Source organism: Oryctolagus cuniculus, chromosome 16 (assembly GCF_051225735.1).
Source record: "Oryctolagus cuniculus isolate XC-2025 breed Fujian yellow rabbit chromosome 16, ASM5122573v1, whole genome shotgun sequence".
Classification (NCBI taxonomy): Eukaryota; Metazoa; Chordata; class Mammalia; order Lagomorpha; family Leporidae; genus Oryctolagus; species Oryctolagus cuniculus.
Window position 1 is genome coordinate 3,348,393 of NC_142882.1, and position 27,389 is coordinate 3,375,781.

Below are 27,389 nucleotides of genomic sequence, written 5' to 3' on the forward strand. Positions count from 1 at the left end.
GGGCAAGAACCTATATATAGGTTACCTATCAAAAAAGAGGATTTAGATGTTATGATTCAGGAAGACCCCCACTTGCATTGGGTACCACAGATTGAATGTATCCAGGTGCCTTTAATGCTTAGAAGGAGGCTAAGCAGTCTTCAAGGTCATCCCGTGCCAGGACCTACTTACTATGTTGATGGAGGAAGCAAACAGGGGCAAGGAAAATATGGCTTTTGGAGATCAGATGGAGTTAAACTAGTTAAGGAGAATGAGGGAAGTAATCAAGAATTAAAAAAAAAAAAGAGCCAGGCTACTAGCCCTTCAAGAAGGACCCCCGATAATGAATATAGTTCTAGATTCCCAATATGTATATACATTAATTGAGGCCAGACCCCTACCTGTAAATATTGAAGAACCCTTGTTTAGAACCATATTAGAAGCTATAGAAAGTTAAGAAGAAATTTACATCCAATGGGTGCCTGGACATAAAGGAATCCAAGGCAATGAAAATATTGACAAATTAGTTTTCTAATAGCTCAGTTAATTTTAAAGCCTGTCCTCCATGACATAAGTAAGGCACCAAACATCTTTTTCTAGAACATATTGAGACAGCCATGGATGATCATGCTAAATGGCATAGTGATGTGTTATACTTGAGACAAAAATTCAGCTTACCAAAAATTGTAGCAGAACAAATAATAAAGAACTGCCCCAAATGTGTGCATAAAGGAGGAACTACTCCTCATATTAGTAGACCAGGGCCAGGACTGTGGCAAATGGATGACCCACTATGAGGCTTGGCTAATTCTGGTAGCCATTGAGACATCTACTGGCCTTCTATGGGCTAAGCTAATTCCTAAGGAAACTGCTCAGGAAACAGTATTGGGAATATTAGAACTACAGAACCCATTTCATATCCAAGCACTCCATACAGATAATGGCCCTAACTTCAACATGGAAAAGGTCTCGGTATTGTGCCAATATTTAAATATTGATCATACCACAGGCACACCCTATAATCCACAGTCGCAAAGAATGGTTGTGAGAGCTAACCAATCCTTAAAACAAGAAATGGATAAATTTGCTGATGTAGTTCAAACCATTGAAGCATGGCTACAATTGGCTGTTTTTGCCCTTAATCAGAAGAAAAGGGGAGGAATAAGGGGCTATACTCCTACCGAAAGCTATATCCATTCAGAGATGGCAAGAACTAGAGCAAACGCTCCAACTCCAGAAATTTAAAGATAAAAAATTCTTTTGCTTTTATAGATTACCAAACAGTAAAGACTGGAAAGGGCCCACTACCATCTTTTGGAAAGGAGAAGGAGCAGTAGTGATCAACACACCTGAAAAGGGGATTATTAGCTTGCCCCAAAGACATGTTAGGATGGTTCCAGCCCCAGGACCTCAAGACTTGGGAATTTCCAATTAGGCACTAATGGAATATCAATTTCAATTATCCTGTCGAAAGAACTCATATGTTTGTAAGGTGCTTTTTACATAAAGAATTAGGGATTTCATATTCCAGAGCTAGGACTAAAGAACTCCAGAAATGGCAACAGCAGCAGCAAATGGAGATGGGACCCAGATAAAGGTAAGTTAATTGAAGGTAAGCAAGCACTTAAATTATTTAAAGTATTAGGTAGCTTAAGGAGATTGTGGGAAAGATTTGAACTACCTATGCTCAGAGCTTATGGATTGATAATGACAATTATCATCTTAATTGTCTCTCTTATTTGAAAAAATGCCTCAGAGCATAGATATATTAGATGCGGGGGGGAGAGGGGGGAGAGGGGAGAGGGGAGGAGGAGGGGGAGGAGGAGGGGGAGGAGGAGGAGGAGGAGAAAGAGGAGGAAGAGGAGGAAGAGGAGGAAGAGGAGGAAGAGGAGGAGGAGATGATGGAAGAGACGGGGATCTCGAATCTGGAAATCAATCTGGGATATGCTCAAGAATGTTCATCCCCTTGGCCCAGTGGCTCAACGGGGTTTGCAGAGCTATGAGCACATTTAAAGAAAAGAAAAGGGAGGACTGTTAGGGAACCATTCATGGAGAAAGTAATTGTAGCACCGTTTGAAACAAAGTAACTGTAGCACCCTTTGAAAGAAAGTAACTGTGCAATAGCACAGCTTGAAATAAAAGTAGAAAGGTAACCACCTTAGCTGGTAAGATTTGAAAACGGATGGCCTAACTAGATGGCCTACCCACAAACTGTCATTGCCATGACTACGGGACCCTGGGAGGTCAGAATGTGGGCGGGGCTAGCCTCTAGAAACTGTATATAAGAGGGACCCTCAGATGCTGTAAACCAGAGGTTGCTCAGCCTCTCTCCCTGGTCCGTAGTGCCTAGTGGCCGTGGGGAGAAGCTCTTGGTCCATAGTGCCTAGTGCCCACAGCAGTAGGCTTGGGCGATCTCTCCTCCTAGTCACCTAGAGTATCAATAAAGTGTGTTTAGCTTAACCTTCCTCAGTCTCCTCGACTCTTCCTTCATGGTAACCCAGCCAGTTCTCAAAAGGGGAGATCCTGACACTATGGATTTCTTTTGCACTTCTTCTGGGGGGATTTTCTGCCTTCTCTTTATTTTATAATGATGGCTATCTTTCTGTGTTTTTGTGTGTAGTGTATCCTTAAGCATCTTTTGTGAGGCTGGATGAGTGGCAACAAATTCTTACAATTTCTGTTTGTTACAGAAGGTCTTTATTTCACCTCTCCACCATTTCTCCATGTTTGAAGCCTACCTGCTCCTCTTCTTCAGTTCTTTAAGTAGCATATAACATTACTATGATTATATTCATCTGCGGAGGTGGGTGTTCTGCACAGGAATTAAGATGTCACTTGAGATACTCACATATTGTATTAGAGAACCTGAGTTTTGACTCTGACTCTTGTTCTGCCTCCTGACCTCAGCTTGCTGCTAATGCACACTCTGGGAGGCAGCCATGATGGCTCAAGTAATTGGAACCCTGCCATCCATGTGGGATACTCAAATTGAGTTCCCAGCTCATCTGTTGCATACCTTTCTACTGGTTGGGAGTTTTATCTACATCTGTCTCTGTCCCCTCTCTCTGCATTTCATATAGATGAAAATAAATAAATAAAACTATAGTTATTACACTATGGAACTGAATATATATTAAATATATGGAAAGAAATCAAGAGGTACTCTTGAGATTTAACCGGAATAGCTAGCAGGTATGGCCAGATATTCTCTATTAGGGACTCTGTAGCACAGTGCCCTGTAGATTGGGTACAAATATGATCTCTGTCTCACAAAGTTACCTGGCTCTCTAGACAGTCAAGTTACATGTCAGGCTGTGTAATAGGAGAACAAACATAAAAGCAAGATCTGTCTTATTCTAATGCCAACTCTTACAGTACAATAGCATCACTGTTACTCCCAAGAACAGTTCATGAGAAATAAAACTACACTGGCATACTCTCTAACATAGTTTTAAGATTTTAATCTGGGGTTTACTATATTATGTTGTATTTGCATAGTGAAAATTTTCTATCTTCAGAGGAAGGACTCTGAGTTAGGTTTTGTGATCTCCTTGGCCAAGGAACTAAGATTAAAAGGTACCACAAAGAATGTTACTTAAATTGGGAGGGGAAAACGCTGGAATCAAGAGAAGAAAATAGAAAGGATTCTGAGGATGAACACATTGCAGAAAATAGTTACAATGAGTAAATTTCAAGGTGTTTCATTGTCCAGAACCCTTGGCTTTACTGCTTCCAAAGTCAGTGGCCTCTATCAGCCTTCAGCAGCTCCCAGGATGGGTAATTTGCAAGGTGAACCCAGTGCTGTAAGGGTTTGACTGGAGATAGAAGATCGTCAGAATGCCAGATCTCTAACACCTTCCCCTAGGTGTAGAGTAGTTTTGACTATGATCTACCAAGTTGTGTGGAGAGACCAGATATTATAGGTTAACTCCTTTTATTCTTTTTTTTATTTTTATTTTTTTTTAGTTTTTTTTTTTTTTGCTTTCAAATTTTTATTTAATGAATATAAGTTTCCAAAGTACAGCTTATGGATTACAATGGCTTCGCCCCCATAACATCCCTCCCACCCGCAACCCTCCCCTTTACAACTCCTTCTCCCCTTCCATTCACATCAAGATTCATTTTTGATTCTCTTTATATACAAAAGATCAGTTTAGCATACATTAAGTAAAGATTTAAAAAGTTTGCTCCCACACAGAAACATAAAGTGAAAAATACTGTTTGAGTACTAGTTATATCATTAAATCTCAATGTACAGCACACTAAGGACAAAGATCCTACATGAGGAGTAAGTGCACAGTGACTCCTGTTGTTGACTTAACAAATTGACACTCTTGTTTATGGCCTCAGTAATCAACCTAGGCTCTTGTCATGAGCTGCCAAGGCTATGGAAGCACCCTGAGTTCACTGACTCTGATCATATTGAGACAAGTTTGTAGTCAAAGTGGAAGTTCTTTCCTCCCTTCAGAGAAAGGTACCTCCTTCTTTGATGACCCATTCTTTCCACTGGGATCTCACTCGCAGAGATCTTTCATTTAGGTTTTTTTTTTCCCCCAGAGTGTCTTGGCTTTCCATGCCTGAAATACTCTCATGGGCTTTTCAGCCAGATCCGCATGCCTTAAGGGCTGATTCTGAGGCCAGAGTGCTGTTTAGGACATCTGCCATTCTATGGGTCTGCTGTGTATCTCACTTCCCATGTTGGATCATTCTCTCCCTTTTTTATTCTATCAGCCAGTATTTGCAGATACTATTTTTGTTTATGTGATCCCTTTGGTTCTTAGTCCTATCATTATGATCAATTGTGAACAGAAATTGATCACTGGGACTAGTGAGATGGCATTGGTACATTCCACCTTGATGGGATTGAATTGGAATCCCCTGGTATGTTTTTAACTCTACTGTTTAAGGTAAGTCAGCTTGAGCATGTCCCGAATTGCACATCTCTTCCCTCTCTTATAAAGATTTCTTTACTTATCTGAAAGGCAGAGTTACACAGAGAGAGGAGTGAGAGAGAGAGAGAGAGAGAGAGAGAGAGAGAGAGAGAGAGAGAAAGGGAGGTCTTCCACCCGGTGGTTTATCCCCCAGTTGGTCACAATGGCCTGAACTGTGCTGATCGGAAGCCAGGAGCCAGGTGCTTCTTCTGGGTCTCCCACATGGGTGCAGGGGCACAAGGACTTGGGCCATCTTCTGCTTACTCAGGCCATAGCAGAGAGGTGGATTGGAAATGGATCAGCCGAATTTTGAACCGGTGCCTATATGGGATACTGGCACTTCAGGCCAGGGCATTAACCTGCAATGCCACAGTGCCAGCCCCTCTAATTGCTCTTTATTTATGAGAGAGAGAGGGAGAAAGAGAGAGAATAAATATAGAGTGATCTCATCTATTGTCTCACTCTCCAAATACCCAAATCAGGTGGATCTGAGCCAGTGTGAAGGGGAGCTCAATTGAGGTCTCCCACATGACTGGTAGCAATCCAACTACTTGAGCCATCACCAGTGCCTCCCAAGGTGGGCATTAACAGGAAGCTGGAATCGAGTAGAACCAGGACACAAATATAGACACTTCAGTGTGGGATGCAGGAGTCCCTAGCAAGTTCTTTTTGAATTACTTATTTTTCCATCTACTTGAAAGGCTGAATGAGAGAGAAAAAGATCTATATCTCTGTCCATATTCACATATCTTTATATAGTACATCCATTGCTTCACTCCCTAAATGTTTACATAGCGAGGATGGGGCCAGGCTGAAGTCAAGAGTGAGGAACTCCTTTTAGTCTCCCACATGGATGGAAGGGGTCTAGGCATTTGAGCCATCATCTGTTGTCTTTCAAGATGCATTATCAGGAAGCTGGATTGAAATCAGAGCAGCTAGGACTTGAACAGGCATTCCTATGTGGAATGCAGGGTCTCAGTGGGAGACCTGCATTGAGTTCTTGGCTCCCAGCTCTTTTTTTGTTTTATGGCAGCCTAGGGGTCAAAACGTTCATGAAAAATATATAATGTGAATAAATTATGCATAGGTTTCAAAATTTTTGCATGAAAATAAAATCTTTTAATTTCATTTTTCACCCACTGAAGTTCCCTGTAATTTACACTAAGCTATTGTATATTTATGAAGAGCTAGAAGAGAGGATCCATGAGACCTAAACATAAGGAAATGAAAGGGAGATGGAGTTGCTGATTACTCTGACTTGGTCATTGTATTGGATGATCCCACCATGCCTCAAAATATATACATTTATTATGTGTTAATTAAAGCAAGAAAGAAAATGGATAAGTAACCAATAAAATCTTCCAGACAAACCATGAGAGTTCTTCAAAATATTCATCAAAGAGGAAAACAATGAGAAGAGCAAACCAAAAAATTAACAGACTTGAAAAATAAGAACCCAGTGTGATAGGCAGACTCTGTCTGGAGTTCCAATCCAAACAAAACTGTCTTTAAAAAGTGAAACAGTGGTTAAATGAGAATATGAATTGTATGTGTGATGATGTTCCTAATTACTAATTTTTAGACATGATAATGTATGGACATATTAGGTAAATTATTGCAGTTGTTTCACATTTTTTACTAAGGGAATTCACATCCAACTATTTATGGTTGGGCTTTTCTTACTGTTATTACTTTTATTAATATTTACTCTAATTGTAATGTGTTGTCTTGATTTTCTCCTTCCTCTCATGCCTTAGCCCTCATATTTAGCAATTTTGGGTCCATCCTGAACTAGCCTCCAAAAAACTCCATTTCTGCAATGGGTGTTAAGGTGCAGCAGGTTAAGCTGCTACCTGGGACTCTAACTCCCCATACTGGAATGCCAGCTTGAGTCTGGGCTACCCTGCTACTGGTCCAGCTCCTTGATAGTGCACCTAGGAGGCAGCAGATAAGAGCACAATACTTAAGTTCTTGCTCCCAACATGGAAGAATCTGTTGGAGTTCCTGGCTCCTAGCTTCAGCCTGGATCAGCTGTAGTTCTTGAGAGCCCTTGGAGAATGAATCTACTGACAGAAGATGTCTTTCACTCTCTGAAGTGAACTAGCAAGTTGAAGATCCTCCTATTCCTTTTACATAAATAAATATTTCAAAAGACTCCATCACAGCGATAACATTTAGACAAATGCTGAATTATTTTTGGAATGCTAAGCCAAATGCAGAATCACCCAAGATGTTGGTCCCTCATCTTCAGTTCTAAGAGCTACCACCCACTAGACCAGTGTAGACTTGACCTTTTCACAATGCCCCACAGTCCTACCTCAGTGTAAGGAGTCTTGCCTTCTCATATCACCCTCACCTACACATTATTCCATTAGCAAATGTCTTCTGTAACACAGCAACACAAATCAGTTTCTTACTGGGAAAATGGAGTAGAATTTACATAGAAAATGTAGAGCTTCTTTCAGATAATCTGTTCTTTAGGGTGAAAAATAACTTCCCACATACTCCCGTGTTCTCAAAGAAGTGTAAATAATGGAGAAACCCAATGTTATAGACATAGAGATGGATCATCATGTATACCAGGAAGAGGCAAGGGGGTCAGAGTTTAGAACTGAAACATGAAATATGATTTCTGCATTTGTGCTGAGGCACTGAGGGGGAGTTTCTAAACTCAGTGTGAGTGTGAAGTCCCCAGGCAATGAGGAACACACACACTTTGGATTAGTATGCACACTGCATGGTCCACACAGGGCAGGTTCTGTGGCTGTCCTGGAACCAGGTGTGTCAGGCAGTCCCTCTGCCCTGAACATTGGACAGCTTGATACCAGAATGCCTTTGGCTGAGCCCTGCCTAGCGTGAGCCCTTTCTGATCCTAGCACCCAACGTTTTACATTGCTTCCTCTGATGCAGTCAATTTTTACCATCTCAGATGGCATTCATGCAAATAGATTATTGATGAAGGCTTCATACTAGATCATCCCATGAGGAGTTCCTCCCCAGTGCCTTGCTGTTTGACATGGCACTGGAAGGATGACCTCAGAAATGTTTTCCAACTTGTGTTTTTCACCTGGATGCAGGAGCACAGCTGCAAAGCCCCAGGGCAGAAAGCACTCAGGATTCCTCCAGAGAAGGGGAAGACTTGACTGAAAGGAGTCAGGGGCAATATCATGGTCTCTCCAGCCAGCGACAATAATGCGCACACACTCACACACACACCCACACGATATATGTGCGGCTGCTTTATACTGCAGGTTTACCTCCTCTCACACCTGGGGCTTGCAGACTCTTCCATGATGTTTCCTTGGACATTCATGCCCATGTTCCTGCAGCTTCCCTTCCTGTGGTCCAGTGTGGCCTCCCCCAGCTGTTTCCAGGGAAGGAAACACAACCTACACAAGGATGGAGACATGATGATCGGTGGTTTCTTCTCCCTTTACACATTTCAGCCTTCCCAGGAGATCCGAGAGGCTAACAGCAAACTTCTGGAACTGCAGTAAGTGACTATTTCACTTGAATGTCTTCTGTCTGGCCATGATGTGAGTCATGTCCAGAGGCTGTGTGCATAGACAGAATAGTGCTCTTGGTGCCCTTCTCTTTAGCACCTGTCCATAATGTATTCTCTCTCTCCCTCTGCAGACTGTGTTTCCACCTTTAAAAGGAGGTGGCAGAATACTTTGTTTTTCCCCATTTGTAGGGTTTGGGACTGAGTGAGCAATCACTCTACACCTTACCATATCATCTAGACCCTCCACCACTGCCAGAGGTCAAACCAAGCCCCTTAGGATGACAATGCAGTCTACTTGCATGGGTGCATTTCTAAGAGAAACAGAGAAGTGTTCTTTCCACAGCATCTTGAGACTGTTTCCATCAAGTGTACAATTCCTAATGTCCATATAGAAACTGTTATGTACACCTCATGTACTGTACAATAAATTAAAAATGTTATCACAAAAATTAAAAAAGACAAGCATCAGGGATGGAGAGGAAGGGAGGGAGGGAGGAAGTGAGAAGTATCATATTAGAATTTTATCTATAAACTATATTAAATCTGTTCTCTTTATATTAATAAAAATAAATAGTAAAATGAAAACAATTCAGGCGAGGCTGAGTCAAATTTGATGAAATGAATCTTGGCCAGGGCAGAAGGCAGGGTTTCCTAGGGTGCTGGAGAGGGCATTTGTCTCTCATCATAGCCACGGTGAACCTCCTGCTCTTCTTGTCCTCTGATTTTCTCTGTCCCCAGCTCAGGGGCCCGAGGTGCCTGGGCCAGTGTTTCTCTCCAGACCCATGTGCTGGATGCCCTATCCATGCCTGAAGTGCATATATTTGAAGCTACACAAGGTCCTCCTGGTCACACCAAGTTATCCAATAGCTAGAAGCCTTTATGGGCCCATGAGAATGTGTTACCTTATAATTCAGATAGGGAAACAGAAGGATTTTTTGACAGGGAGGATGTTTCCATGTGCAGAATTAATATATTTGTCTTTAGTTCAATACTTTTGTGAAATGAAATTTTCATTTGTCTTTACTGGAGAAAGAGGCCTACTTAAGTGTAAATGCCTCAGTTCCACAAAATCATCATATCGCCCTGATCTTATGCTTTCTATTTCGTCATGTAAATATGAAGACATGACAAAGTGGGATCATTGAACCTTGCCTCCTCCTAGCTCATTTTCCTTGTGTTACAAAATACCGTAAATATTTTATATAAAAATTTTCATAAGTGTATCTTATACCTATTATTATTTTACCTTGTAGGGTTAGCATAATTTTAGTTTCTCACCAATTTTTGGGTGCTTCTTAGTTTTCTAATTGGATTCCTAGTTTGTGATACTATAATTAGGAGCACTGTAATTAGGTATTTATATGAGAAGCAGAGAGACAGAGAAGGAGATCACCCATCTGCTGGTTCACTCCCCAAATTGCCAACACAGTGAGATCTGGGCCAGGCCAAATGAAGGAACCAGAAATTCCATCCAGGTCTCCCATGGGCATGGGTGGCAGGAACCCAAGTGTTTGAGCCAACATCTACTGCCTCCCAGCCTGTGCCTTAGAAGGAAACTAGATACTGAAGTAGAACAAACTGAAACAGAGGCACTCCAATTAGGGATAAGAGTGTCTCGAGTATTGTCCCTATTGCTTTGATAAACACCTGCTTCAGTAGAAAGATGTTTGATAGAAGATATATTATAACAAAGAGATCTACAGTATATTTTGAAAAGTAATGAATTGATGAGATGGAAACTAGCTGAGTACATTGCTATTTATATTTAGTTTTACTTTATTATACACGGATAAATTAGAATTTTATATTTTTAGAGAGTAAAAAGTGATGCACACTGTGGAGAATGATTAAGTCAAGTTAATTAATCTGGAATAATTATCACTGTTTCCAGTCAGAGTTATCTATATTGTAAAGCTGCTAGAGGAATATAGTCTAAGAACCCCCTGGCCCTGACCCTGGCCCTGACCCAGGGAAATACCCTGTTTCAAAAACTATACAGAAGAGAATCACCACTTCACTTTTACTTTTTGAAAGAATTTATTTATCTGAAAGGCAGAGTTGCAGAGAGGCAGAGGTAGAGGGAGAAAGAGATCTTTCATCTGCTTGCTCACTCCCCAAATGGCTGCGATGATCAGAGCTGGTCTGCTCTGAAGCCAAGATCCTGGAGCTTCCTCCAGGTCTCCCACATGTGTGCAGGGGCTGAAGGACTTGGGCCATCTTCCACTGTTATCCCAGGCCATAGCAGAAAGCCAGATCAGAAGTGGACCAACCAGGATTTGGATCAGCACCCGTATGGGATGCTGGCACTGCAAGCGGCTGCTTTACCTGTTATGCCATAGTCTCAGCCCCTCATGTTTACTTTTAAAAGAGGGATTTGAAAACAATTCAGGGGAGGCTGAGTCAAATTTGATGAAATGAATCTTGGCCAGGGCAGAAGGCAAGGTTTCCTTGGGTGCTGGAGAGGGCGCTTGTCTCTCATCATAGCCACAGTGAACCTCCTGCTCTGCTTGTCCTCTGATTTTCTCTGTCTGCAGCTTAGTTTACTTTTAAAAGAGGGATTTATTCCTGATTGTCCATGTACAAATGGTTTCTCATTGTTAATGTTCGTATTTTTATATATAGATAGGTATAGACTGGTTGATCATATGTATACATCATGTCTTCATATATTATTTGATTTCTTGCTCTTTTTATCTTAATTTTAACTTGTTATTTCCCTTTTAAAGAACTTTGTGAAATATTCTTATGAAGTTGCTGCTGAAATATTGTAGAGTGTGGGACCTTTACAGTAGAAACAAGCATGAACTTTAAAGAAGAGTAAAAAGTAATTATCTGTGTCCTCGTGTTTCTGCCTTTTTGCCAGGGTTTCTTTTGCAATCCATAAGTCTGCATATCACCCTGTGTTGCCTCCATATGTTAATTCCTGGACGCAACTTCATTATAAACTATTTGGAGCCTCTAGAATTTATTATCTCATCAAACACAAGTTTATTCCCTCAGTTTTTCATCCCTGATAGTTTACTTTCACTATTATTAGAATAATTTCTTATTTTTCAATGCTACCTTAATGATGGAAGAAACTTTTGTATAAACACAGAGATCAAACTCTATTTGCTTATTTACTGTTCTGTTCTGATTTGTCTGTATTTTCTGGAAGCATTGCGAATATATTTAAAATGTTGCACAAAGAAGTAGTTGCTGTTGTTTTCTTCCCCTTGGAAAGTTGTGTTCTCCCCTTATGATTGTTCTGAATAATATTCACTAATTTTCTGAGCTCTTAAAAATTTGAGAGTCATTCATTTAAATGGTTATTAAAGTAAAAAGAAATAGAATTATACCTCTAAACCTGCAGGCACTTAATGTACTTACCTCAGAATATAAAAAAATATATAAATGGCCCAAATAAAAGCAAAGATGGATTTAAAAGCAAACACCATTCTGAAAACTTTCAAAAATGATGTATTTGGAAAAGAATCTTACAAACTTTCAGACCACAGCAATCATTGAATTGGATTTAAAGCCAGTCATAATTGGAGTCTTTTCCCTAAGGACTCCTGTGCCCTGTATGCAGGTTGGAGTCTAAGAACTATCAGCATGTTCTGGCTTTGGTCTTCGCCATTGAAGAGATCAACAGGAGCCCACATCTTCTACCCAATGTGTCTCTGGGATATGATGTCTTCAGTGTCCTACACAGTAATCGAAGGATGTTACAGACTCCCTTCCTTTGGCTCTCAGGGATGGTTAAGAGCATCCCAAATTACACTTATGGAAGAGAGAGCAGGTCTGCAGCAGTACTGACAGGGACAACGTGGGCAACTTCTGCCCAAATTGGGACACTGCTGGGACTCTACAAGTTTCCACAGGTGAGCGGGGTGTCATGAGGAGAGAGAGCTGTTTTTGGCTGATGCCAATCTCTGGTGCTTTGAAGGGTGAGAGGAGGAGACTGGATTTAAGCATCTGTTAAAGTACATAATCTCAAAGGGCAAATACTCAGAAAACTGGTGGGGAAACCACATTTTCTTTTTGAAATACAGGAAGAGAGAGAGAGAGAGAGAGAGAGAGAGAAGACAGAGTTTTTTTTCCTGGAACTATTACATTGTTAATTCTTCCTTAGAATGTTCTAAAGGAGTGAGGATGACTAGAAAAGGAAATGATTTGTTAAATGAAAGTTAAAAAAAATGTATCAATGGAATCTGAAAAAAATATTTGTGAACATAATGGTTAATCTTTAAATTAAAAAAAATCATACAATATAACCAGTTATTACCAATGAAAGAATTCTATTGCATTTTGATCAGGTAATTTTAGTTCAGCTATAAATTTTAATAAAAACCAGTATGTCCCCACCCACCAAAAAAAAGAAAAAGAAAAAGAAATGATTGATTTTTTTCCTCTGACCAACTTTTTTTTTTTTACTTTTATTTAACAAACATAAATTTCAAAAGTACAACTTATGGATTACAGTGGCTTTTCCCCCCCCGCCCATGACTTCCCTCCCACCTGCATCCCTCCCATCTCCCGCTCCCTCTCGCATTCCATTCACATCAAGATTCATTTTCAATTCTCTTTATATACAGATCAATTTAGTATACATTAAGTAAAGATATCAACAGTTTGAACGCACACAGAAACACAAAGTGTAAAGTACTGTTTGAGTATCAGTTATAGCATTACTTCACATTATACAACACATTAAGGACAGAGCTCCAACATGAGTAGTAAGTGCACAGTGACTCCTGTTGTTGACTTAACAAATTGACACTCTTGTTTATGGTGTCAGTAATCACCCTAGGCTCTTGTCATGAGTCGCCAAGGCTACAGAAGCCTTTTGAGTTTGCTGACTCTGATCTTATTTAGACAAGGTCATAGTCAAAGTGGAAGTTCTCTCCTCCCTTCAGAGAATGGTAACTCCTTCTTTGATGGCCTGTTCTTTCCACTGGGATCTCACTCACAGAGATCTTTCATTTAGGTGTTGTTTTTTTTTTCCAGAGTGTCTTGGCTTTCCATGCCTAAAATACTCTCATGGGCATTTCAGCTGGATCCGAATGCCTTAAGAGCTGACTCTGAGGCCAGAGTGCTGTTTAGGACATCTACCATTCTGAGTCAGCTGTGTATCCCACTTCCCATGTTTGATCGTTCTCTCTTTTTAATTTTATCAGTTTGTATTAGCAGACACTAGTCTTGTTTATGTGATCCCTTTGACTTTTGATCCTATCATTATGATCAATTATGGACTGAAACTGATCACTTTGGTGAGATGGCACTGGTACATGCCACCTTGATGGGATTGAATTAGAATTCCCTGGCACGTTTCTAACTCTACCATTTGGGGCAAGTCCGATTGAGCATTTCCCAAATTGTACATCTCCTCCCTCTTTTATTCCCACTCTTATATTTAATAGGGATCACTTTTTATTTAAATTTAAAGACATAAGATTAATTGTGTGTTAATTAAAGAGTTATGACTAGCTTTTTAAAAAGATTTACTTATTTATTTGCAAGTCAGAGTTAAACAGAGAGAGGAGAGGCAGGGAATGAGAGAGAGAGAGAGAGAGAGAGAGAGAAGTCTTTCATCCTGTGGTTCACTGCCCAATTGGCTGCAATGGCCAGAGCTTCACTGATCTGAAGCCAGGAGACAGGAGCTTCTTCTGGATCTCCCATGTGGGTGCAGGGGCCCAAGGACTTGGGCCATCTTCTGCTGCTTTTCTGGGCCATAGCAGAAAGCTGGATTGGAAGTGGAGCAGCCAAGTCTCGAACCGGTGCCCATATGTGATGGCGCTTCAGGGCACGGCATTAACCCGCTGCACCACAGCGCCAGCCCCTTCTGACCAGCTTTTGATTAATGCCTGTCAGAACTGAGATTATGATTTTTGGAAAGCCTGTTCTTCATGTTGCTTCATATTTTATTTTCCCTTTAGCTAACTTTCGGCACTTTTGATCCTATTCTGAGTGACAATGGCAAGTTTCCTTCCCTCTATCAGATGGCTCCCAAGGAGATGACTCTGGTGCATGGCATGGTGTCTCTGATGCTTCATTTCGGTTGGACATGGGTGGGGCTGGCCATCTCAGATGATGAGAAAGGTATGCAATTTCTCTCAGAATTGAGAGCTGAGATGGACAGGAATGGAATTTGTATAGCCTTTTTGAAAATGATCCCTGTTACTGTGTTGCTGTATTACTCAAGAACCTCATTGTATCACTGGCAGATCATGAAATCATCAGCAAATGTTGTTATTATTTTTGGTGACAATGAATCTTTTTTAGGCCTGACCTTTGGAAGGTGGAAACAAATAATGATGTGGAAAGTGTGGGTCACCACCTCACAATGGGATATCACCACTGGGAGGAGACATTTCCTACTTGACTCATTCCATGGAGCACTCATTTTCTCACATCACCATGGTGAAATTTCTGGTTTCACAGATTTTATCCGAACAGCCAATCCATCCAGATACCCAGAGGACCCTTTCCTTGCTGACCTGTGGTTGACATATTTTAATTGCTCGATTTCTAAACTTGACTGTAAAGCTTTGGAGAACTGTCCACCCAATGCATCCTTGGAATGGTTGCCTTGGCACCATTTTGACATGACCATGACAGAAGAGAGTTACAATATATACAATGCTGTGTATGCTGTGGCTCATGCCATACATGAGATGATTCTTCAACAAGTAGAAATGTCACCAGGAAGAAATGGAAAAGGACTGGTGTTTTCTCCTTGGCAGGTAATGGCTCTGCCATTGGATGGTACATACTGTCACTTGTTGTCAAGATGTTTTAAGCAAACCAGATCATTTATAATCCTTCTCCAAAAGCACTGGGGAATATGACTTGTATGTATTGCCCAGGACATAAATGTAGACTTGGGTCTAAGTGATTGTCAAGAGCATGGAGCCAAGTGGGTAAGCAGAAAGGCAATGTGAATCTGGGCTGATGCTTTGTTTTATATAAGGCCTCAACAGCCTGCCCTTCTACTGCTTTCCATAGGAGAAATCTAGAGGTTTCCTCTGAAGTTCTTTTTAAAAATTTTCAGAGAACTGATTTCAGGTATTTCATAGAGTTCTAAAAAGATAACCATACTTCTCTCCCAACAGGAAGAGTATTAGTTCTTTAAGTTCATAGAAGATGTTGAGCCTTATCATATAATGCAACTAAGCAGCAACTTCAGTCACTGATAACCTCACTTTGCAGACTGATGTTCTGGATACTTCAGTAGGAAAACGGTGTGGGTTTGACTCAACAGCTGAGATTTGTCTGAGCAGTCAGCCTCCTTATTGTGTACGTGTGCATGTTTCGGAGTTTTCTGTTTATTCTTACTGATATTTTAGACACATTATGATTAGTTTTCCATGGCCTTTCATTTCTGTTACTCCCTTGTGTGCCTGTAATACGTTGACACCTTCAGCAATGCATTTCAGATGACAAGAGACTTTCAGTAATTTAGGCTTTGTGTCTGAACCCTGGGATGCCCTTTATCATCAGATGATGCATCTCTTTTAGCTGCACCCTTTTCTGAAGAACCTCGAGTTTAACAATCCTGCTGGTGACACAGTGAATTTCAATCAGGAACACAAATTGAATGGAGAGTATGACATTCTCAACTATTGGAATTTCCCAGATGGTGTTGGAATTAAGGTGAAAGTAGGGAAGTTTTCTCCATATGCTCCACATGGTCAACACCTGTCTTTATATGAAGATTTGATAGAGTGGGCCATAAAAATTGAACAGGTGTGTTGGAACTAATAATAGTTCTTTGCACTACTCATAAATAGCCAATCTTTAAAAAAAGATTTATTGGGGCCAGTGTTGTGGCATAGTGGTGAAACCTGCCATCTGTAGTGCCAGCATCCCATATGGGTGCTGGTTCGAGTCCCAGTTGCTCCACTTCTGATCCAGCTCTCTGTTATGGCCTGGGAAAGCAGTAGAAGATGTCCCAAGTCCTTGGACCCCTGCTCCTGTGTGGGAGACTGGGAAGACGCTCCTGGCTCCTGGCTTTGGATTGGCACAGCTCCGGCCATTGCGGCCATCTAGGGAGTGAACCAGTCGATGGAAGACCTTTCTCTGCCTCTGCCTCTCTCTAACTCTGCCTTTCAAATAAATAAATAAGTAAATAAAATAATAAGATATTTTAAAATATCTTTTAAAAAGATTTGTTTATTTGAGTAGCAGAGTTAGAGACAGAAAGAGGGAGAGACAGAGGGAGGTCTTCCATCCACTGGTTCACTCCCCAAATGGCCACAATGGCCAGAGCTGGGTCTATTTGAAGGCAGGAACCAGGAGCTTCTTCCAGGTTTCCCATGTAGGTGCAGGGGCCCAAGGACTTGGGCCAACATCCACTGCTTTCCCAGGCCATTATCAAGGAGCTGGATGGGAAGAGGAGCAGCAGGGATGTGAACTGGCACCCATATTGGATGCCGATGCTGCAGGCCAAGGCTTAACCTACTATGCTACATTGTTAGCCCCAAATGATTAATCATGTTGTGGAGGTTTCTGTTTACTCATAGCACAGTAAATGGCTATTTATGCCATTTAACAACTCACCTTCCCAACTAAGAGATTTTTCTTACTGTATTTCTGTTGGATATGAAGGGAATACAGCTGTTCAATAATATTTCTCAGTTCTCATACATTTCACAGCATACAATAAACATGGCATTCAGTCCATAAAATTGGATGTAGATGTACGTGCAAGTTAAGTTTATTTTGATTTCAGTATTGTAAAAACCCTAGTTGGTAGAAGAATGGGTGGTACTCTCAGTAGTGACCAACACATATCTGATTGTCCTCAGCCTCCCCAGTCCATATGCAGTGCGAGTTGTAGCCCTGGATTCAGGAAGACCCCTTGAGAGGGAAAGGCTGCCTGTTGTTTTGATTGTACTCCATGCCCAGAGAATGAGATTTCCAATCAGACAGGTAAGTGTACCTATTTGGAGAAATTCCTAATTTCTCCTTTATTCTCCCCCATCTGAACAAGGAAGTGGAAAGGGCCTAGAGGAGAACTGCAGAGACAAGGATCTCCACTTTTAAGTTAATAATGAAATTATTATTATAAATATTTACCCTATTATGTTAGTCTGCATTGGCCTTGAACAAGACAGGCAGATATAAACAAATCTCCTATCTTCTGGTCCAGTTCCAAAATGTCTACAGAAGCCAGGGCTGGACCATTCCTGGAATCAGGAGCTGAGAACTGAATCCAGAGCTCTCATGTGTATGTTAGGAACCCTGCCACTTCAATCTTCACCCCTGCCTTCTAGGGTCCTCAATGACAGAAACTGGAACAGGAGCCATATCTGGTAATCAAACCAGATTACTTAAATGTGGGACATGTGTGCCTTCACCAGTAGTCTAAACATTCACTCAGTGACATATGTGTTTTCAGGCATTATTTTACACATACAGCAGACATTAGTGTCTTTATAAAACTCCTCTTGACCACCGCTCAGTCTCCTAATTCCATTTTCATCATGGAGTGAACACAGGTATCATATGTGTTTACTTTTCATTTTCTGTGAAACGACGTTTTGATCACATTGAAGACATAGATACTACAAGTCCTTATTTTCCCAGGACCTGGCACTGTTTTTCAGTGGAGCAGGTACTTATAAAGGTTGTGCTTGATTTACTGGTATGTATTACTGCTCTGTAAAACATGCTTATGATATACCATATTCCAAGTGAGGAGATTGTATTTCATGCTCTTCTTTAGTTCACAGGTAAGAAAAAAAATAGAGATATGCATTCATAGTAGTAGTATTGACTGCAATGAAAGTATGCACAACAGATTTGCCTATAGGGTGTATTACGTGGTGGTATCTGCATTTTTTGAGGTGATGTTATGGATCTCATCCCATAGATGTTAGTATTAATATTATGAATTAAATGGGGAGTAAATTCTTGGTAGAAATATTAGAAGTGGCTGAATTTGGAGAATTGCCAGTTCACACAACATGTAGAGAACCTAAGGAAAAGGCTTAATTGGTAAAACACAGAGAATATGTGGATGAGGTTGGGAGATGATACGGGAAATGGACTGAATATTTATATATTGGATTTTCCATAATTATAACTTTGGAATGCTTCAGACTTATGGTATTTAATGGTGTTATACTGAAATCATTTCTTTTTTAAAGTTGAAAATCCATCTGTTACACCCAACCAAAACATCATAGCCTAGCCTACCCTTCCTTACACATGCTTGGAACATGAAGTCACTTATATAGAGTGGGGATTTTCTAAGATTGATTTTGTGATTGTGTGTTGTTTAATATTACAATGATGTAGCATTAACTCAGCTTATTAGAAATGTAGGAGATTGCTGTTATGGTCTGCATATCACTGACTTGGATAAAGGCACTTTATGTGTACACATTGGGCATAAGTACATATGTGTTCCATGTGCAATGATGGAGAGTGCATCATCCACCAGCTTGAATTCCGATAGTCTTGGAAATTATAAATACACCACTAAACTACTCATGGGTTATAGAATGAACAAGATAGCTGTATATTTCCATTTATAAACACTGTTTATTAAATCTGGTGTCCAGTTAGAGTGAAATTTATAATTCCAAAGAAATTTATAATTCTAGATTTTATATATTTATGTATAATGTATATTAAAAGCTGAACTTATCATTTCTAAGAACTTATCGAGTGCCAAAAAAAGAACACTAAATTAAACACAAAAGAGAACATAAGAAATGATAAATATAGAAAAATAAAATCCAAACATAAACAGGATAAGCAAATTGATTCTTGTATAAAACAAATAAAGTTGATTAAGAAGAAGCAGGGGCCGGTGCCGTAACTCAATAGGCTAATCCTCCACTTTGCTGCGCTGGGGAACCTGGTTCTAGTCCCAGTCGGGGCGCCCGTTTCTGTCCCGGTTGCCCCTCTTCCAGGCCAGCTCTCTGTTGTGGCCCAGGAGTGCAGTGGAGGATGGCCCAAGTCCTTGGGTCCTGCACCCCATGGGAGACCAGGATAAGTACCTAGCTCCTGCCTTTGGATCAGCACGGTGAACCATCTGCAGTGCGGCGGCCGCGGCGGCCATTGGAGGGTGAACCAACGGCAAAGGAAGACCTTTCTCTCTGTCTCTCTCTCTCTCTCTCACTGTCCAGTCTGCCTGTCAAAAAAAAAGAAAAAGAAGAAGAGGAAGAAGAAGAAGAAGAAGAAGAAGAAGAAGAAGAAGAAGAAGAAGAAGAAACAATGCAGGAAATAAGAGATATTAAGACTGAAAGTAGGTCATCTATATAGATCTCCCAAAAAAGTTAACATAGTGAAAATATATTATAAATGATTCTTGTTAATACTTTGGAAACCTCAGGTGTAGTTCACAAATTCTCATGTCAGTAGGATTTGTCAGAGGAATGGGAGAGGGAAGAGATGTATAATTTGGGACATGCTCAGGCTGACTTGCCCCAAGTGGTGGAGTTGGAAGCATACCAGGGGATTCCAATTCAATCCCATCGAGGTGGCATGTACCAATGCCATCTCACTGTTCCAGGTGATCAGTTTCAGTTCACAGTTGGTCATGGTGAAGGGACTGGGAGTCAAAGGGAGCACATAGACAAGTCTAGTACCTGCTAACGCTAACTGATGGAGTAAATAAAGGGGAGAGTGATCCAACATGGGAAGTGAGATACTCAGCAGACTCATAGAATGGCAGATGTCCTAAATAGCACTCTGGCCTCAGAATCAGCCCTAAAGGCATTCGGAGCTGGCTGAAAAGCTCATGAGAGTATTTCAGGCATGGAAAGCCAAGACACTCTGGCAAAAGATCTCTGCGAGTGAGATCCCAGTGGAAAGAACAGGTCTTCAAAGAAGGAGGTACCTTTCTCTGAAGGGAGGAGAGAACCTCCACTTTGACTATGACCTTGTCTAAACAAGATAAGCGTCGGAGAACTCAGAGGGCTTCCATAGCCTTGGAAACTCATGACTGGAGCATAGGGAGATTACTGATGCCATAGACAGGAGTGTCAATTGGTAAAGTCAACAACAGGAGTCACTGTGCACTTACTCCTCATGTAGGATCTCTATCCTTAATGTGCTGTACATTGAGATTTAATGCTATAACGAGTACTCAAACAATATATTTCACTTTGTGTTTCTATGGGGGTGCAAACTGTTGAAATCCTTACTTAATGCATACTAAACTGATCCTCTGTAAAAAAAAAAAAAAAGAAAAGAAATTATCAATTCCCAACTTGACTCTCACTGGGATTAAACATGACAATAGGTCTGCTCTGATTTCATCATCATTTAAAAAAAATCATCTATTATTTTTCACTTTATGTTTCTGTGTGGGAGCAAACTGTTGAAATCCATACTTAATGTATACTAAGCTGATCTTCTGTATATTAAGATAATCGAAAATGAATCTTGATGTGAATGGAAGGGGAGAGGGAGTGGGAAAGGGGAGGGTTGTGGGTGGGAGGGACGGTATTGGGGGGAAGCCATTGTAATCCATAAGTCGTACTTTGGAAATTTATATGCATTAAATAAAAGTTTAAAAAAAAACATTAAGTGAAAAATTTTTAAAAAGTCCCCATACATTTTTATTATCTCCAAAAGCTTCTTTTGAGGGGGATTTATCAAACCTTCATAAAAGAAGGAACAATTATTTACTAAGCTCTGTTCAGAGAAAAGGAAAATTTAGTGAATTCTTTGAAAATGGCCTAACTTTGGCTCCCCAGTATTATAAAGTCATTTCAAAAGAGGAGTTTTTTTAAAGATTTTATTTACTTATTTGAGAGGTACAGTTAGAGACAGTGCAAGAGAGAGACAGAGAGAAAGGTCTTCCTTCCATTAATTCACTCCCCAAATGGCTGCAACAGCCGAAGCTGCACTGATCTTGAGCCAGGAGCCAGGTGCTGCTTCCTAATCTCTCACATGGGTGCAGGGGGAACCAAGGAGTCAGGCCATCTTCTACTGCTTTCCCAGGCCATAGCAGAGAGCTGGATTGGAAGGGGAACTGCTGAGACTAGAACTGGCACCCATATGGGATGCAGGCACCACAGGTGGACGATTAACCTACTGCACCATGGTGCCACCCCCAAAAGAGGAAATTTATAGCCATTTTGCTTCTTTTTTTATAAAGATTTATTTATTTATTTGGAAGTCAGAGTTACACAGAGAGAGAAGGAGAGGGAGAGGGGGGATGGAAGAGGGGAGAGGGAGAGGGAAGAGAGGAGAGAGGGTAAGAGGAGGGGAGAGGAGGGGAGGGAGAAGGGGGAGGGGAGAAGGAAAGTGAGAGGTATTCCATCTGCAGTTCACTCCCCAGTTGGCCAAAATGGCTGGAGCTCTGCTGATCCAAAGCCAAGAGCCAGGAGCTTCTTCTGGGTCTCCCACATGGATGCAGGGGCCCAAGGACTTGGCCATCTTATACTACTTTCCCAGGCCACAGCAGAGAGCTGCACTAGAAGTGGATAAACCAGGACTAGAACTGGCACCAAAATGGGATGTGAGCAATGCAGGTAGTGGCTTTACCTGCTACATCACAGTGCTGGTTGCTTTGCACAATGTAAAACAATACACTAGTACCTCAAAGGAAGAAATAAAAATCCCAATGATGGCAAAAAATAATAAAATCAACATCCATGCATGTTATAGAAATAACAAAAAGCAATTCTTTCCAAATTATGAGTAGGCCAGAATTTTCTTCATAAAGAGTATTTGCATAATCGCACCATAGTTTTGAGGCAGTGTTGAAAGAATAAAATAAGAACATTCAACCTAACCACATCTGATTACGTATTATGCTGCATATCCTGTCTAGTGAATATTTTCAAAAGAGAAAAAAATTGGAAAAGAAGAAATAAAAATCATGTTCAGATTATATTTTGTACGAATATAAAATCTACATAAATAAGCTTAGTAATTGACTAATTCAGTGACTGGATATAAGGATAACATCCCAAAACTTACTTTATTTTTATATACCGGCCATAAAGCATTTGAAATTGAAAAATTTGGGCATTTATAACATCTTACAAGTAAAAATAGCTAGAAGTAAAGAGTCTTGACCATAAATTTACAGAACATAATTGAGAAAAATAAAAGACTAACACAGGCGGACACAGTATGCTCATAGTTAGAGAGGCTCAATATTGGAAAGATTTGGGAACTACCAAAGATGAGCTCCTGATTCAATGATTTGCAATCTACATTGCAAGATATTCTCATTATAACTCATTCCAGGATGCGAGGACATACTCAACCTGGTATCAGCTACTATAAGTCATCTCTGTCCTTGATACTCTGTTTTTATTTACTTTTTAAAGATTTATTTATTTGCAAGTCAGAGTTACACAGAGAGAGGAGAGGCAGAGAGAGAGAGAGGTCTGCCATCTGATGGTTCACTCCCCAATTGGCCACAATGGCTAGAGCTGTGCTGATCCAAAGCCAAGAGCCAGGAGCTTCTTCTGGGTCTCCCACATGGGGGCAAGGGCCCAAGGACTTGGGCCATCTTCTGCTTACTCAGGCTGTAGCAGAGAGCTGGATTGGAAGTGGAGCAGCTGGGTTTTGAACTGGTGCCCCTATGGAATGTCAGCACTTCAGGCCAGGGCATTAACCCGCTGCACCACAGCACTGGCTGTCCTTGATATTCTGTAAATTGTCATATTCCTGATGGTTTCTCAATCAGGGGCTTCAGTATTGCAAAAATGAATCCAAGAGATTGCTTTTAGAGACATAAGTAAATGAGATAGGTAGGTGTTTCAAATTTTGAAACTTTGCCTTGAAGTAGATGGTACATTGCAGGGTCTTCTTCAGTGGTGTCCTAAGTCACAGGTTCCAGCCTCATTGAAGGATTTAGTGCATTTATATGCAAGGATGTGGTATGCTGTGAGGACACAGCAAGAAGGTGCCATCTGTAAGATACCCTACACTGGACACTGCAGCAGGATCCTTGGTCTTGAATGATTGAGTCTCCAGAAACATGAGAAGTGATTTATGCTGTCATGAATTAACCAGCAAAAGATAGGGCATTTGGGGCCAGTGCCATAGCTCACTAGGCTAATCCTCCACCTGTGGCTCCAGTACCCTGGGTTCTAGTCCCAGTTGTGGTGCCGGATTCTGTCCTGGTTGCTCCTCTTCCAGTCCAGCTCTCTGCTGTGGCCTGGGAAGCAAGTGGAGGATGGCCCAAGTGCTTGGGCCCTGCACCTGCATGGGAAACCAGGAGGAAGCCCCTGGCCCCTGTTTTTGGATCGGTGCAGTGTGCTGGCCATAGTGGCCATTTGGGGAGTGAACCAACAGAAGGATGACTTTCTCTCTGTCTCTGTCTCTCTTTCACAAATTCTGTCCAAAATATAAATAAAAATAGAGGGCATTTGATGATTACAACAAAGTGTCCTGAGACAGTAGGTCTTTTGTTGTTGTTGTGGGAAAAAATAAGATCTCATGAATATAAAGAAGAAATAATAGTGTTGTGTCTTAGCCATAATTTAGATGAGTGATATTAATCAGGAATCATTCCCTATACATTATTCTGATACATGCTTCCCACAGCTTATTCGGTGTGGTTTTGTGGAAGTTGGGGAACATAACACTAAGCACGGCTGAAGCTGGGCTGGTGCATTTTTCCTGTCTTAGCAGATATGGATCAATGCGTGAAGTGTCCAGAGAAGCAGTATGCCAACACAGAGCGAGACCACTGCCTGCACAAAGCTGTGTCCTTCCTGGCTTATGATGACCCCTTAGGAATGACCCTGGTCTGCACAGCTCTGTGCTTCTCTGTCCTCACTGCTGTGGTTCTTGGTGTCTTTGTGAAGCACCGAGACACTCCGATAGTCAAGGCCAACAATCGTTGTCTCAGCTACATCCTGCTCATTGCCCTCATCTTCTGCTTCCTCTGTTCCTTACTGTTCATTGGTCGTCCCAGTACAGCCACCTGTGTCCTCCAGCAGACCACGTTTGGAGTGGTGTTCACCATGGCTGTTTCCACCATCCTAGCCAAAACTATCACTGTCCTTCTGGCCTTCAAGGTCACTGCCCCAGGGAGAAGGATGAGACACTGGCTGATACCAGGGGTACCTAACTCCATTATTCCCATCTGCTCCCTGATCCAACTGGTTCTTGGTGGCATCTGGTTGGGGACCTCTCCTCCATTTATTGACACAGATGCACACTCTGAGCATGGCCACATCATCCTGGTGTGCAAGAAGGTCTCAGTCATTTCCTTCTACTGTGTCCTGGGTTACCTGGGTTCCTTGGCCCTGGCGAGCTTCACTGTGGCTTTCCTATCCAGGAATCTACCTGACATGTTCAATGAAGCCAAATTCCTGACATTCAACATGCTGGTGTTCATCAGTGTCTGGGTGACCTTCCTGCCTGTCTACCACAGCACCAAGGGGAAGATCATGGTGGCTGTGGAGGTCTTCTCCATCTTGGCCTCCAGTGTAGGGCTCCTGGGCTGCATCTTTGTCCCCAAGTGCTACATTATTCTCTTCAGACCTGAGAAGAACTCTTTAAAAGGATTAAAGGATACAGTAGATTCCAAGGGAAATAGCTGTTAAAGATTAGTTCATTAGTTCACATATTTAGGATTTCAGACCAAAATTGATAAAAATCTGATTTTGCATTCCAAGTTATAAAGTAATTGATTCAGCTTAACCACCTTATGAATAGCATTCACTTCTCTGTTAAAAAAAGGTTTATTATATATATATATATGTATGTTCGTGTGTGTGTGTGTATATATATATATATATATATATATATATATATACACTGAAAGGCAGAGGTAGAGAAAGGGGAGAGATAGAGAGAACTTCCCTCCAGTGCTTCACTCCCCATATGACTGCAGTGGCCCAGCCTTGGGTCAGGCCAAAGCTAGGAGCTTCATCTGAGTCTTCATGATGGGTGTCAGGGGCCCAAACATCTTAAGCCAACTATTTCTGCTTTCCCCATGTCTTTGGCAGGGAGTTGGATCAGAAGTGAAGCAACAGGGCCATTAACTGGTGCCTATTTGGGATGCTGGCATTGTAGGTGGCAATTTCCCACCATTCCAGAACACTTACCCCAATTTATCTCTCTTTTTTAAAAATAATGCTGTGTATAATGTTCTCAGTCAGACTTTATGCTCACAAACACAAACCCCATCTCAGGTAAAGACTCTTACAACTTCATTTCTACTAGTTTCTATATTTTGCTTGTCAACTGGTAGACACTTAAATATTCATATTTTAATAAAATGAATTTACAAGATTGTTTCCTGTTTCATTTTTCCTCCTTTAGAGTTTATAGTAAAAAGATTTATTATCCAGTTGGAATTGGCTGGCACCCCAGCTCAATAGGATAATCCTCCACCTGCTGTGCTGGCACACTGGGTTCTAGTCCCGGTCGGAGCACTGGATTCTGTCCCAGTCGCTCCTCTTCCAGTCCAGCTCTCTGCTGTGGCCCGGGAGTGCAGTGGAGGATGGTGCAAGTGGTTGGGCCCTGCACCCGCATGGGAGACGAGGAGAAGCACCTGGCTCCTGGCTTCAGATCAGCATGGTGCACCGGCCACAGTACACCTGCCACAGTAGCCATTGGGGGGTGAACCAACAGAAAAGGAAGACTTTTCTCTCTGTCTCTCTCTCTCACTGTCCACTCTGCCTGTCAAAAAAATATAGTTGTGTCGCTCCCCGTCTTTGTGGAGGAACGACACAGGACCCTGCGCTGTTCTTTTGTCTGCTCGGCCCTCCCCGGGTTTGCTGCTGGTTCTTCCCGGGTTGGCTACCGACCCTTCCACCTCCGTGGAAGGGCGGTTCCCCCTGCCACTTTCCCCACTTCCGTGGGGGAGTGGCACATCGCCGGCCAGCTCTCTCGGGGGCTGCTCAGGTGTTCCTTCAGATAGATGTTCCTGGTGCATGTTGTCTCTCTCCTCCTTTATAGTCCTCTTCCACCAATCCCAACTCTGCTACCCACACGCCGAGCATGCTGCTCTCCTCCAATCAGGAGCAAGATCAGCTCCTGCAGGTCATCACTCAAGTTGGCGAGAGGCAGCTGCGTAGAAGTTGTTACTCCCTTCTCAGTGCCATATTGTGGGAGAGCAGTTGCATAGAATAAGTCTTAATTCCAGTAACAGTCTAGTCCGAGTTGCTCCCCACAAGTTGGAATTTTTTCAGTACTGTAATTGGTCATGTTAAATCATGTTTCCCTGACTGTTGATGAGCAGCTTAATATGTCATCCCTCTTAGTATTTTTTTTTGTTTGTTCTACTTAATACTTTTAGTTGAATACTGCAATCAACACAAAATTCTTCTTAAGTGCTGAAACTAAGTGAAAAGTGATCACTGTAAAATATATGAGTGGGAATAAGAGAGGGAAGAGATGTGCAATTTGGGACATGCTCAAGCTGACTTACCTCAAACGGTAGAGTTAGAAACATACCGGGGATTCCAATTCAATCCCATCAAAGTGGCATGTACCAATGCCATCTTACTAGTCCCAGTGATCAATTTCTGTTCACAATTGATCGTAATGATAGGACTAAGAACCAAAGAGATCACATAAACAGGACTAGTGTCTGCAAATACTAGCTGATAGAATAAAAAAGGGAGAGAATGATCCAACATGGGAAGTGAGATACACAGCAGACCCATAGAATGGCAAATGTCCTAACAGCACTCTGACCTCAGAATCAGCCCTTAAGGCATGCAGATCCGGCTGAAAAGCCCATGAGAGTATTCCAGGCATGGAAAGCCAAGACACTCTGGGAAAAAAAAAAAAAAACTAAATAAAAGATCTCCATGAGTGAGAGCCCAGTGGAAAGATTGGCTCATCAAAGAAGGAGGTACCTTTCTCTGAAGGGAGGAGAGAAATTCCACTTTGACCATGGCCTTGTCTAAAAATTATCAGAGTCAGTGAACTCAGGGGGCTTCCATAGCCTTGCCAGCTCATGATAAGAGCCTAGGGTGATTACTGAGGCCATAAACAAGAGTGTGGAATTGTTAGGTCAACAACAGGAGTCACTGTGCACTTACTCCTCATGT

General features: G+C 41.5%; 1 pseudogene; it reads left to right on the forward strand.

The window, feature by feature from the left end:
• Positions 1 to 8,302: 8,302 nt before the first annotated feature.
• Positions 8,303 to 24,929, forward strand: LOC103346115 (vomeronasal type-2 receptor 116-like; annotated as a pseudogene).
• The last annotated feature ends 2,460 nt before the right edge of the window (positions 24,930 to 27,389 follow it).